The sequence below is a fragment of the Bombus vosnesenskii genome, unplaced genomic scaffold (genome assembly GCF_011952255.1).
Source record: "Bombus vosnesenskii isolate JDL3184/JDL3185 unplaced genomic scaffold, Bvos_JDL3184-5_v1.1 scf7180000013285, whole genome shotgun sequence".
Classification (NCBI taxonomy): domain Eukaryota; kingdom Metazoa; phylum Arthropoda; class Insecta; order Hymenoptera; family Apidae; genus Bombus; species Bombus vosnesenskii.
The window spans coordinates 2,606,521-2,621,950 of record NW_022882938.1 but is presented as its reverse complement, the minus strand read 5'-3'; the positions used below and the strand labels follow the sequence as shown (position 1 = coordinate 2,621,950).

The following is a 15,430-nucleotide window of genomic DNA, read 5'->3' as shown; positions in this document are numbered from 1 at the left end:
AAAATAACTTCACGTTTGCAAAATTTATAACATAATATAATATATCCTTTGAATTATATTTACAAGAATATGAATTTCCATTCAACTCTAGTAAGTCAACAAAAAAAGAAAAAAAAAAAGATTCACCTATCCTCCACCATCGTTCAAACTAGGATCTATCCTTTTCACGAAACAACTTTCTCCTTAAATTCTACTTTATTTAGTTGTATTCATAAGTAAAAACTTAAAAAGTAAAACCATCCACCGTCGAGTCATAATATTAAACCCTAAACGAGTTAAAAAAGAAAATTGAGTATTCAAGCCGGCAGGTCTTTTGCGCTTTTTCTGCGCTCGAGAATATTTTGCGGAGTTGCACGTGTATGTTTGATCAAGTATATTCGCGATACGATCCCTTGACGTTCCTTCGGTTGTTCTGTCCCGCTATATCAGCCCCGAGAAAACCGCTGAGCGATCTTCCTTCTACTCGCCGCGTTTATCGTGTGTACACGTAAATGCAGAGGGGGTTGGAGAGGCACGTCTGCGCGATGCGCGTCGGGAGAGGAGAGAGCCTCATTCGCGACCGGTCCGACGTGCTTTTCCACCCTCGACGACAGTCCTGCCGCATCAACGAAACGTGCAACATAATCGTGAGTAAATCTCCTTCACCCTGGCTGATCACACATTCTCTCTCTGTCTTTCTGTGCCGTGTCCTTCGTCCACTCTTAAACCGGACTCACTGGGTACGTGATATTAACAGATTCATCCACGGTCTTTTTCCTCCACCTTTTTTTTTTCTTTCGTATTACGGGTAAGATAACAGTTGCAGATTATATAAAACGTAAAGTTATGTATTACACAATACGTGAATTTATATATTATTGATAAGTGAAAGATTCTTTGGACTAGATATGTATTTTCTTTGGTGTATAATAATGTAGAATTATATGTATACTTATCTATATACACGATAACTAAAGAGTTCATTAAAATATCGTGGGTCACAACAATTGTAAGATTTCTTTGACCCATATTTAAATTGCACATTCTTGTCAACTACAAGGTTCTTCGAACTGTAAATAAGTCTTCTTTGGAATATACATAATAACGTGAAATTATATAGTTGTTGGTAACCAAAGGATTCTTTAAGATTGTTTCGGTCATAACAAGTGCAAGATTTCTTTGATCCGTAATTAAATTCTTTTGGCTCAGCGATCTTGCTGTTATTGCTTTTGCAAAGATTGCCAGAGATAACAAAGAATTTTCTGAATCGAAATTAAATTGCACATTATTGATAAACATTCTTTGAACTTTTTATTAAATTACTGATAATATACTTTCGACTTCTTATACATTTCTTGATAATTATTTAAAGAAATTTCCAAATCTCTTGATTCATAATAACAATTGTAAGATTTCTGTAATTCATAACTATTACAAATTCTTTTAAGTCGCTAATATTACATATTACCACAGTTTTTGCTAAAGATAATCAGAGGACTTTGAGAATTTTTCGAGAAATCTTTAAGAAAATTCCAGTCGTGAGACATAGCAAATATTTGACGATGAATAAATTTCAAAAGTTCTTATCCTTGGAAGGATGCATGTGAAGCGTTCTTAAAATAGTTAATCGTCCGATTTCCTCGATTAAGGATCGAATTATTCACCGAGTGGTAGATCGGTTTAAGAGTTGATTCAGCGGCGCGGCTCTTCACACTTCGTCGTACGTTTTTCTGAATGTTTCCGCGGAGGATCTCGTGGAACGACGGGGGTGAAATCACGTTAAACCGCGTGGATAAACCATGGGCCACGGAATCAGGATTAATTCCTTCGCTATTCGACTATTCTTAGTCTTCTTTTTTTCTTGATATTGCTAAAACCTACATCGTGCAAAATTTCGAAGATCTCGAATGGATCTTATTTAAGATTTTTCGGATGTATCTTGAGAAACTAGCCAAAAATTGCATTTTAACCGCATGTCCTCTTTATTTTGAAGAATAGATGAAGCTTTATTTCCACTATATCGTCAGTTTGATAAAAGAGTGAACGCCTTTTAAAATTTCTGTATTTCTTTAATTAGATAAATTATAAAAATATAATTTATTTCAATTCAATTATGTAATAACTATACTGACTGACAATAATACGAGAAAATGCTATAGATATTAAACAAGAATGACGTAAAGTATATGGAGGAGATATGTATAAACAATACTTTATTGTAATGTATCTAAACAGAAAGTTTTACAAGAACATACAATTCAAAGAATATTAACTAGATTGTAAAATTATTTTCTATTTTAAATTAATCTCTTGAAGAATTTACTTTACGTAGTACCGTTACTCTTCTGGCAAATCAACCATATAATTTGATAAAAGATATTTTTATCTCTGAAAAAATATATATTTCGTTGGAGATTTAAACGATGTAATTTTTCTTATACATTACATAGTAGCATCGTAGTGAAACTTCTGTAGGTTCACGTTTTGATCGATTCCCTTCGTGCTATTATTAAATCATTTCGAGTAACCGGCTAATGATACGGAAGCACTTTCTCTTTTTATAAGCACCCGATAGCCGAGATTATAACTTTATATCGATCGTAATACATTTATTATCTCCCGGAACGAGAAAAGATCCATGATTTATTGAGATTTATACGAGAAATAAAATTAATCGAACTTTTAATATAATATAAACAACTGAACGTAATCACATAGAATGCAATACATTTTATAAGCTGTTGCTATTAATTTTGTAACAAATTAACTGACATTAATTGTTAATCAAAGAAAAGAGAGGAATACATTGAGAGAGTAAATGTCTCCATCGCTAAATCCATTTTTAACTTATATGTGTTTCTCATTGTCAATCTTAAATATTATCGCAACTTAATTACTTGACAATTTAAAATATTAAAAGTCCAAACACATGCACTATTTTTCTACTAAAAATTTGGGTCCCTTTATTATTAAAATTTCTCTTTGACAATCTAAATTCGCCTCTTGTAAGATAAATAATCCCAAATTTTTAATAACAGCGTATATCGTACAAACACAAAAATACAAAAATAAATAAAAAATATGTGCGCCATACCTGAAGACTTGTAAATTCAAAAAATCTTTGCCAGCCAAGCCGAATCCATCCATATGAAAAATTCTTCAATTTAACTTTTCTGTATTTCACCACTTTTTCACAATTTTTCAAAATTAATCCATACCGAGAACGTTTTCAGAGAGAAGTGCTTTCAAAGAGTTTTCGCGCGTGCGAAACGCGGAACGCGGAACGCGGCACGTTTAATCGAAAACGAATTTTTCAGCGAACGGAGGAGAATTTCCGCAATTATTCGAAATTAAGGTCCTCCAACATGGAACAGTTCTTTCGACGATATCGGGAAACGATGCTTTACCAACCATTCCCGTAGCTGTTTTTAAACGATCCGAGGAAACGCGGTTAGCAGAACGAGATTATAAACGACAGTGTCACCGTTTGATCCTTTGTTTGCTTTTGCACAATACAAAATGCAAACACTGCCTCGTGTGCCCAGCCCTCGTCTTCCACGAGATTTCTCGACCATGACATTCGCGGTTCGATTCAAGAACTGTTTGTATACAATTGTCTTCGAGGTTTCAAATTGCTTGAAACGTAGAATCCGCACAGGTGAAGATCACGTTCGTGTTATTTTTGTGTTGATTAAGATTGTGAGAAGTAACATGATATACCTAATATGTATGTAACTATTTACATGTAGCATGTCGTTTTTATGTGTTTGCGTTGAGATTTTGTTGCGTTAAATATTATTTTGTACGGTGAAATGCGTGTTTTGTACGACGAGGTTGTGGGATATTTCAATAAACAATTTAGAGACATTTGAGTTTATAGGTTATAACTATAGGTTCTAAATTAATTGAATATTATTGAAACACTTGCAAAATATTTCAATAAACAACTGAAACTTGGATTCGTAGATTATATAATAGAAGATTATTGAAACACTTAATGCCACGTGTTATTTGAGAGCGAAATTATGATAATATTTATAATGGCTGGAGCACTTCAGGTCAGGACTTGACACGACAGGACTAGTTATGATGTCATATTGGAGGAGAATAAGTGATCGCTGAGCCCTCTTGCGCGATAGATTACGAACTAACAATGTTAGTGAATTGGCAAGCGACAAGATGAAGGTTATATTTCTCTTTCATAATTTTGCAAATTTACGTCAAACCGGATAGTCGAATGAATGATTTACTTCGTTACTTCATTTTATATAATGGAGACTCTATTAATATTAATAATTCGTAACTTGTAACTTATAGACTTTTACTAATGATATATTTCAAGAGGGTTCCGCTCTTAGAGAAGTTGTAGCGGGTATCGTTCAATGATAAAAAATGTGAAAGTGTATCGTAGTGTGATTCAAGAATTTTTGTTTCAAAATACATAATTGGATCTGAGAAGAATGTTATTTAAATGTAAGTTTTTCAATAAGTTTATATTTTTTTAAATTGTTTTCCTTATATCGAAGTATTTTTCTAATTTTTGCTTTATTTTAACTTTCATCTTAAAAATTTTCTTTATTGAAACATCTCGACCGCACGGTAATTCAAAATATTATAAAACTAAATAAAATCGAACTTGAACGTCCTAGGAAAATTGTCGAAGCGCAATAATAAATCGATAAAGAAAATTTAGGGTGCAAAGCGTTTGCTTATACATGAAATTGCCATGTTGTTCGTTCATTCCTACTTCGTGCCTATTCATGCGTTGAAAAACTCTACTTCCCTAACCTTTCAGTTAACCTAAGTATAGTTTCATTACAACTTTTATTTAAATGATCGAATAAAAGCTGATTTTAATGTCATCAAATAGCTGTATCGTATTTCTAGTGAATTAACAAGTACTCGGAATAAAAATTTCAGAGAGATGACGATATAAACGAGTCAGTTTCATGAAATATTGTCGTCCAAAAATGTTGCTTTTTAGTGTAAATGTCACTCAAAAATATTGCTTTTTAATTTAACTATAATCTAAAAGTATTATTTACTAATATTATCCAAATTAATTTTGATTAAGTATAAAATTTAATTTTGCAATTTCAAATTTATCCAATTAGAATTAATCCGGAATAAAATAAATTATACACAAGAATCATAAACAAATTATCAGCTTCAAAAAAGAAATACATCGTCACTACATAGAGTTAATACTATAAAAAGTTACTTCTTACAATCTTATCATAAATTACCAATTTTTTAATATGAAAATTCTTATCTCAGAGTTATATGAAATTGTATTAATACTGGAAATTATTCTTTAGCGATATGAAATACAAATATTTTTTGAATTGAGCCTCGAAAAGTGTTTCCACACACACTTCTGTGCCTGGAAACTACTTTTTGCCAAGGTGTTGCGTACACGTGAATCGTGTGTTGTCCTGACAGCACTAACCGTCCCCTGCCCTTTTTTTTATGAATGTAAACCACAACAAACAACTGTGCACAAATACTACTTTATGTGTGTATATGTGTGACAATAACGTGCCCCGTAAAAGTTATAATCAATATATTCTATCCTTTTCAAGAGAAATCAAGGGAGTGAATTTCTCATTTAGGACATTTCAGGATCGTGTCGACGATCAGACATAACAGAGTTCTCAGTAAAAAATTCACGTTAGAAGCAATAGATCTCAATTAGATTCGTTTTTAGAAAGGAAGAAGATAGAGAAGAAATAAACATAGATAAAATAATAAGATCGTATAATTACACGCTAAATTTGATCGTCAATAGGCTTCACTAGCCTCTTCCATTTTCGTAACGTCGACAGAAATCGAACTGATGTAGCCTTCAATTAAAATTATTTCAATTAAAAAAAAATGAAAGTAGGTTAAATAGAAAAAGATCGTAGAATCACATCCTAAATTTTATTAATACAGCGAGTAGCAATAGGTTTCAGCAGCCTCTTCCACCTTTATAATGCCATCAGATATTTAATAGTCTTCAATTAAAATTATTTGAATTAATTTCTTAAAACGTAAATTTCTCCTCGATTTATTAATAGAAGCGATGAAAATAAATTTCCTTTACAGTAAAAGACAATCAACAATGCAAGTAGGTATAGTATAATATATTTTTTAGAAGGTACATAGATATTTTAGTTTGTAAAATATCGTAGCTAAAATCTATAAAGATCAATGGCTAAAATAATCAAATAAATCAGAAATAATTCATGTTCCCACATATCATAAACATGCGCATTAAGCGGATAAAAAAGGAATAAGAAATAGGTGAAATAAAAAGAATCTTATGCTCACATCACAGATTCTATCAACAACGCGTTTCGCCATTTCTTTCCACCTCTATAATGTAGTCAGAAATCAAACTAATAGCCTCCAGTTTTGCTCTTACTCTCAGGCCAGCCCACATAAACTCCGAATATAGGGTGCAGCGCTTTCTATCTGGTGGGACGAGCTAAATTCAACTTGTGAGAGCAAAGTTACGTCGTACGCAGGTATCGTAAACAGGTGCCCGTGCTCCATGAGTAGGTCTATTGTTCGCTGAAAAGCGGTCGAGAACACGCTTTGATTCTGAACATATTTCGCCACTGTTTTGTCGTTGCTTTCGTTTCTGTGACTTCGTTTCGTTCCTCCTCAGTGTTAAACAATGCAGGATTCCTAGTAGACGGTGGCAGGGTCGACGTTCAGGCCGACTTTTTCACTCATTGTTCCGGAGGGTGAAACACGTAACTGGGTCAAAGTTTTTCGATCGATCGGTCGAGTCCTTAAGTTCGACGCGTTGGCGGAGAAGAAGAAAGGTGGAGGAAAACCTGTTGGTTCCTTGTTCATTCAAGTATTCAAGGAATAATTTGCTAGATACTTGTCTTAGTTTCTTTGGTGAGACATTCCCTGTCACAGCGGATCAGTAAGATACAAAGGATGAACATTTTGGAATTTTTGCTTCATATTCATATTCGTGTGTCATACATTACACGAGTCTCTCAGAAGCTGAACTGGTCGATACCAATTTTTCTTAATTTCTTCATCTCATTACATGTTGTTTCGTCACATCAAATTTGATTTATCGTGTTTTGAAATACTATTATAATTGTTTCCTGATATGCGTGCATATGATTTCTTATCACAATTTCCCTACTTCAATTTAATGTCTGGAAGTGAATAGCTGCTTAATTCAATTGAGTTGACTTGCACCACGAATGTAATACACTGTCTCATTTGAGGCCACTTCATTGTTACAACTCTATCGTATCACAGGCCTAGGTTTTGTTGTTAGGAAACGACATTTATTTCATAAATTGAAAAATGTAGCCAATATTTGAATTTAGCATAGAGAAAGAGATGAAAAGTTGTACGAGGCAGTTCTCATTAAACGAGACTTTTCTTATTAAATCTTGATAATTTACTAATAGAGAAACGAATTATTGCATCGGAATAGAGAAATTCGTGCGAAGAATATCAAATACAAATGCTTACTATGAACATAAGGTTGACTTTAAGCGATTTGGCTCGTCTGAACAGGATTATTGAAACGAATACGTTCGCGAAAATTAGAATATGTCTGAGTCGTTGAAATTGTGCATGTCGGAAAAATTGTGGAGAGGATTCCGATCGAGCAATTTCGCGGGCAACCACGGAATGGAACTTTTTCCTTCCGGAGTAATCACGTAGCCTGTGATTGGAGACCTCGAATGCATATGGTAATTTGCCAGATCTCCTTTTGCCGCGGCTTCTTCCGTACGTCGATCGATCGCTTTTCGCCTCTTTTCCGCGAACGAAATCTGTTTTAAATCCGGCCCGATAAAAGCAACTCTGCGAGATGAAAACTAAGAGAGTCGTATGAATCCACGTCGACGACTTTATCTATCGTATAATTAGAGTAATTTTGACATGGAGTGTGATTAGTAGATTAATAGGTTTCTTCTTCTTCCCGATGATATAACGATTACTATACTGCGGATTTTTCTGTATTTAGTAGAAATTTAAACGCGTAAAAATGTATAGAATCTACATAATATGCAAGAATATATAAAATATTCAAAGTATAACACTTGGTAGAATACTTAGCAGGCGAAACAAATTTCTACTTAGGTTCTATCCCTTTTAATTATATTTATAAAAATCTGTTTCTTCGAATTGAGGGTATCAGACCATCTGTTTTTAGCGACAGTTTTTCTAAGAAGAATCGGAAGAATTTTTCGAAGCATTTACTACGGTCACGGTCACTTAAAGATACTGTGACCATTATTGCTTGATTCTGTCTGCTCCACTTATTTCACTGGAAAAAACCAAGACGATTCTTAATTCTTTGATAGTATAATAAAATAACGAAGAATTTAGAATGAAAGATTAAGAAAATAATTATTTCTTTATCAACGATTCACGTATTACCAATGATATCAATTATTATAATTTTACCTGAATTTCGATTTCTCGATAGAAAGAAAGGAGATGTTGCCTGGTGTTGTAACACTCGTCGTTAATTGGCTTCTTCAACGAACAATTGAAACAAATCGTGCAAGCATTAAAAGGTATATCGTTAATGATACACATCGTCGTTTGAGATTCAAAGTAGAGCTCGTTCTAATTAACGCGCCACTTGGTTACACCTTGTTCGATTCTACATGCACATAGAAATACTCTTACTCGCTTTAATAATAAAAATCGGATGGTGCTACCGTTTAAGATCGTTTTAATCGAGGAATTTAGTGGAAAACGGTGCTATAAGCGTAATTCTCACAAGGAAACGATATTCGAGGTTTGTATTTGTTTCGAAAATCTGCATACGAATTTCCAAATTCTCCTGAATATGTATACTGACGTATTTTGATATTTGGAAACATACAGATTTTTTTATCAAAATTTATCTTTATCCTTATCGGTTTTCAATTATCAATATCAAATTAAAGGTTTAATGATTTATATCATTATCTTGAATCTCTCATATAAGATTAAAGGTTTAATAATGTTTGCTGTTTACTATCAAATTTAATCTTTGGTAACAATAACAATTTAATAGCAAATGATCTAAGTAAGATTATTTTCCTTAAAATTCTTTTCTAAAATTATTACATTGTGTTCCTTTCGTGTTGGATCTCTAAATTTTCTATCCTCGTAGTATTGGATTCTTTCTGTTTTCAGCCGATTGCTACATCATCGTGTTTGAAAACTGCTGAAGCGACCAGAAATTAAGCAGAAACGCGATGAAATGCGATCGAAATGAGATTTCCTTCGTCCGAGATTCTTTCCCGTAGTCGATTTCATCGTCGACACGTCGTTAAGAATCATCTCCCACGTTCATTGGTCGATCGTTAATTTCTGTTGAGAACCCGATACTATCGTCGTTAAATCGCATTTCTGCCAGTAATTCACTTAACGATCTCCCATGGTACCGTTAATTAACGATGGTCAAAGTATCGAAAAAAAGGAGCAACCATGTTGAAATCGAATAACCAGCCAGATTGTATACCTCGTCTTTTTCACTTTCCAGCCGACTCGTGTTGTAACTTCGCAACTGTTAGCTATTAATCCCTTTATTGCTTTGCTTTTCCACTTAGTGCTTTAATGTGGAATATTCGTTTTATTTTTTGCTCAGCTTTCTCTTTCAATCTGTAGACTTCGTAGGAAATGATCGTGGCAATTTTTATACCAATGTTTACGGCTGTTGAACATATATTGGGTTGGTAACTAAATGATTGCGGATTTTGTCATTAGGTGGTATTGACAAAATCCGCAATCACTGAGTTGTCAACCCAATCGATGGATGTAAGTATCTTTCGCGATTAAAATACGAAAAATCCAATGTTATTTTTTGATAGGTTAGGAATAAGAGAATTCGTAAGGTCCACGTAATTTGTACACTTTGCCTTACGAGTTGTATTATTTTTGAAGTTGCAAATACAAAATAAACGCGTTACAATTGCGAAGATGAATTCATCGAGCATCTGAATGGATCCTTTTGATCGAGGCACAGATAATTCTTCCTTCACGTTAACATAATCTTGCCTCTTCAGACGCTCCTCTCGATATCTGCTTGCTCAATAACTTTATCATATTGTGATCGGTACAAAATTAAATAAGCACTTCTCTTCTACCAGACGATATTGAAGTTTTGTTTCGTTAAAAAATCGAATGAGATTTTAATTCTTGCTCCTCTCCCCCGTGGTATATAACGATTTTTCTCTTAATTCCTCTTGAAAGCCATTTCAATCATGGATGACCTCATTGGAAGAAATTATTTATTAACTCTGTTTCTTCTTTTTCATCTAGCTTACGATAGCAATGAAAGCAAATAAGAGCAGGAAATTTGTACGAAGATACGAATTTACATAGTCGATGGAAATTCGTGCTAAACGTTGAAGCGTGAAAGCTTTAATCTGCATCAAGATGAAGCATTTAATTATTATCGCTGGATCGAATAATCGACCTTGGTAACTCCTTTGAATATAAATCTGTTTGATGGTATTGCACATCTGTTTGATGGTATGGTACATCTTTAAGGCTAATTAGCTTGGGCGATTCGTGTGAGTGTATTTTGAAGTCGTGATTTGAATTTCTATTTAATGTTTTCGATTCTTTGTTATAAAGAAGATTGCCTTTTAAAAAAAATCTTAGGGACAATGTTTGTCTATAATTCTTAGATTTTATAGGTAATTAATCCAATTTTATGATGTCATACTCTTTTCATTCCAATTTTATGCTAATGTTATTCTTCTTTACGCTAATACCGTTCCTTTATATTGGAAAATAATATAATTATATCACCAACAAATCTATTCCAGGCTTCTACATATACAACAATTTGTTTATTCGATTTATCGAATCCAATTGATTGCGAACCGATCAAGCAATTTCATTTTCTAGTAGCAAAACATTCGTTCCACGTGACATGATTTAATTAATAACGCGACGCGGAATAACCTGTTCCAGTGGTCCTTAATTAGTCTTCGATGCTAATTCAACTAATTGGAGTTAATTGATATCTAGATCTGTTCGTCGATTAACTCTGATAATTTAGGGTCATCTGTTTCATTCGTAGAATATATGCATATAGGTGATAATTCTGTCCATCATCCTATTTTTGTCCCCTTAATATTCTATTATCTAATGTTTGCAAAAAGATGATATTAAAATGAGAACAAATTTTTCATGCATTTTCATAATTCTTTTTTCATCTCGAATTCATGCATTTGGACAATGTTTTCAATATTATATTAACGACTGATATATGTAGCAAATCAGTTATTTAAAAAAAATTACGTATACAAAATTATGTGCAAAAATAAGTATAAAAACCTTATATGTATATTTGTAAGATTTAAAAACATAAATTGTAAATTTTTAAACCATATAAATTCTTTTCACACATTCTCAAGTATAGTTTGAAGCAATCTGCGTTGCGTTTTATTTTGCAATAGTATCTGCAGTACGATAGACGTAAGAAGTTACGATAAATCTTCGTTCCACTTTCAGTTTACCTCTATTTCGTGTTCGAAACTTTCCAATTTTTTTTTTCTCTTTTGTTCGTCGTCGAAATTTGAGAATTCGGGAGCGTACACGTGGCGATGATTCGTGAGATGGGACAGACGCGTGTTTTATCGAGGAAAACGCGGCAGATTCAATTAGTTAGAGAGAACACGAGATGCTTTTACCGGCAAGAACGTTGATACCGCGGTTGGGAAACGCGATATCACTCGATCGATTAAATTCGAAACTAACAACACGATACAGTTTTGAAACGGTCTCCACTTTTGAAAGGTAGGAACTTTTTTCCCGAACTTTCCTCTTTTTCTCTTTTTCTCTTTCAATATAAACGCGACATTTTGTTAGAATGTGTAGATTCAATTTTGAATTTTGTATGAAAGGTTTAAAAATTTTGTAAATCTCATATTCTGTACATGAATATGAATTTTCACAGATGCGTGTTTCACGTAATATAAAGCAATAGGAATGTTGTGTTTTCTTATACGATTAATATTTTATCAGTGAATATTTAATAACGATTAAAGATTTCGTGAAATTCGTGATATATTAAATATAATACCAATTTCATACTTTCCATTGGCCGGAACTTTACAATTGGAACTTGAATAATGTATATAGCAGCACGTTTATTTTATTTGTTTTCAACTGCAGTATGTTCAATGAAATATACATTGTAACTAATTAATTTAAGCTTATTAAGTTACAGAAATATTTTCACAGTAGATAAATTCTTATTAAAATTCCAGGAAAATGCGATACAATTTGAAATTCAGTTTCTCTTATGTTACTTCTCATGGATATAGTAAAAATTCTCTTGAAATGAAAGAAACTTTCGTAATAGGCTATTTAACTTCGAACTTATGAAAAGAATGAATATCCTGAAAATAGGTTTTCATATTGCTTCTATTCTTCTACATATTTGTTAGTTCTAATCAAAGAGGAAATGCCATACATTTTAATCTTGCACATGCATTGTGTAACTCAACATTTGCACACGAGCTTTGTGAAAATTAAACTCTTTCTAGGTCTTGAATGTAAATTACATCTTTTCTACACTTTTGGTATTCATATTCTGTGATGAGTTTTTCTTGAGACTTTTTCATATTTCTTATAAAATATACAGAGTTGAATTTTTTAAAATTGTTAAAATCGTCCAATGTTATTTTCCATGAAACGATATTCCCAATTAATTGTTACACAAAATTTATAATACTTCCTAAACCATAAAAACGTAACATGAATCATAAATCATTTAAGTCTTGATTTACACCTCTATGATTTCTTTGCTCACTGGAATTTCTCGTTAGATTGTTAATAAAACGAAACTCCAGTCTTGCTTCAGCGATAAATGCTATATAGTTAAGGGTTAGCCTTTGTTCAGTTTTTGATTACTACAAATCCACCTTTGGATTTTTCCACTTTTATTTCTTCAGCGTTCGGTGTATTCCACGCACGAAGGCGATTAAAAACTGTGTGAGAAAAATACTTGTACTTCACAACCAAGATTTGTTTCATCTGGGTTAATTGCAACGAAAGTCGTGCGAAAGGGAAGGATTTTGTGTAATTATCCAGGCTTGGCTTTAACAAAGTGAATGAGGCAGCGTGTTTAATTTATAGTTAGTCGAAGTGTCTCGTTTAATTAAATTTTTAAGCAACCTACTTAATTGCACGCCAACTAACATCGAAATTACTTTGTCTCGATCGTTTCGTACTAATTACTATTCGATTAAATTTTTACACGCTGTTTGACGTGCGTTCTACTGTTGTTCTTCAATTTGAAAATTAATTGTAGCACGAGCAATTCAATTTTCTTTTTACTGGATGGAGAAGTCGTAAACAGAAACGTTATGTGCTACAAAATTGTTGGATTGTAAAGTGCTTACTATTGCATCCATTAAGGGCACTTAACTTGGTAAGGTGTGCCCTATAAAATTCAGGAAAATTGCGTAGAAGAGTTTAAGTTCGGGGGAAACTTTGCTGGAAGTTAAGAAAACACCGTTTTACACGAGAACCATATTTATGGGCACAAGCCATCGATTATGTGTTACTATTTTTATGTAGCCTCATATCTTTCACACGTTTCGATTCTAGCCGGGCGAAAATGGCACCCCCAATGCGAATTTTTACAAAAAAAAAAAAAAAAAAAAATGCCACTCGTTTGTCCACGATTTGATCACATTTGTTCAACCAAAATTTTTGTTCTTCCACCTTTCAAGAAAAGAGTGCTATCTTCATCCAGCTTTCAGTTCTTCGCTTCTTCTGCGATTGAGAGGAAACGATTCATGTATAGAATATTTCAAATTTTGAGGATTTATTTTTTTATTCTGCACGTTTTTTATAATCGTGGATTTTTACGAATTATTATCTTTTTTTTTTTTTTGAAAACTTTGCAACAAATCATTCTTACTATATTCGTTTATTAAATTAATTAGTGTTAGAATGAGAATTTAAAGGTGTATCAGCGATGCTTCGATTCTTATTTCTACGTCACTAAAATGTATGCTTGTTCAAATGACATGTTACTTGCTAATACTCGCATCTCTAATACTCCGTAGACATCTCAACGCAATTATTTCACGTAAAACGTCAATTAGCATATCCTCTCCACGACCTATTAATTCTCCATTTCTACTACCATACTTACTTATTTACTATTTCTGTAAACAAAATCCATTACCATCTCTCCCATCCAACTTCCACGAAAACTAACGTAATGCAAATAATTCAACGTAAATATTTACAAACGATGTTTCATTTCGTTATTTCCAATTTGGATTGAACGCAAGCTGAACCTAATCTAACTTAACCATAGATCAAATCCATCTCAGTTATGAACGCGATATTCTACGATCGTAGATGTAAAGATAACGATGCAGCACAGCGGTCACGATGCAAATCCGTTTCGCGATTCTCTAACGGTATCACTAGGTATATAATGAGCTTCGTCAGCGTTTTCGTTATCCGGTTTCGGAGGTGATTCAATCTTTGAATTTCTGATTAGCCGTTGCGATGCGACGAACGTTATCGGCCGCCGAAATTTCCAGCTCATTATAATTAAGATCAGACGTTTATTCATCGGGCTTATCACGCGTAGCAACGACACGTCTGGCTGGATGTGTAATCACATCCTCAGGGCTCGTTCCCTGCGTTTCAAACTGTTCCACTTCATTCCGCCTCCGTATTTATTGATTAAACTACTTGCATCTCACCGTTGTTTTCTTCAGGAGAAACGGAAACAGCTTCTGTTTAAACAGTCCGAAGATACATTTATCTCTGAGATTGTCCTTTCCTGACGTAGGTGGACGTAAGGTGGTTTTAACTGTTTGTAAATAGATTTCGACACGGAGTGCGCCAAGTGAAAATTTCATCCTCGAACTTCTTTTTCTTTTATCGTAAACGCGCGATCGATTATATGTCACGCACAAATAGATTCACGAAAATATTCGTAGACTCGTAGATACCTTTTATGAATATTCGTATCATGCGCGTTATACGAAACATTGTAACATTCCGTTGGCACTAATTGATGCGCAAGATACACAAAACCCTATTTCTGGTTGCCGATGAACAACAACGAATTAATTGATCTCTTGAATATTGATACCTCTACTTCGAGGTATCGGAGCGACGTACGCGTCATCCAAGTTAGGGAAAATCCAAAACAATACCCATCGCTTTCTCGCATCAGCTAAAGCCCGAGTTTTCACGAGCTCATAATGCGTCAGTTGCTTTTGAGGTGCAGGAGAAACTACGGATTCTTCGTTAATCCTAGAAAATCAGCTCTTCTGCCTACGAATAAATCTAAAACGAAATATAGTAAAAATGCGTATAAAAATCTAAAACTCAGAAATAGAGAAATCGCGTCCGCGTGACGAAGCCGGTTTAAAATTAACGCTTGGCAACGCCTTAACAATTTGAAAAATTTGAAATCAGAAAGAATTTCACTGTTTTTCCC

General features: G+C 33.5%; 1 protein-coding gene across 9 annotated transcripts in view; it reads left to right on the top strand.

The window, feature by feature from the left end:
* The first annotated feature begins 414 nt into the window (after positions 1 to 414).
* The window catches only part of LOC117232235, a 156,455-nt gene continuing 141,439 nt past the window's right edge, over positions 415 to 15,430 (top strand). For 5 of the 9 annotated variants that reach the window (XM_033491481.1, XM_033491479.1, XM_033491480.1 and 2 more), the window contains exon 1: positions 515 to 626. The gene's annotated coding sequence lies outside the window, so the exon portion shown is untranslated. Of the gene's footprint in view, positions 720 to 15,430 lie in introns of all 9 variants that reach the window. The other 4 variants (XM_033491477.1, XM_033491485.1, XM_033491474.1 and 1 more) reach the window with 4 other exon arrangements.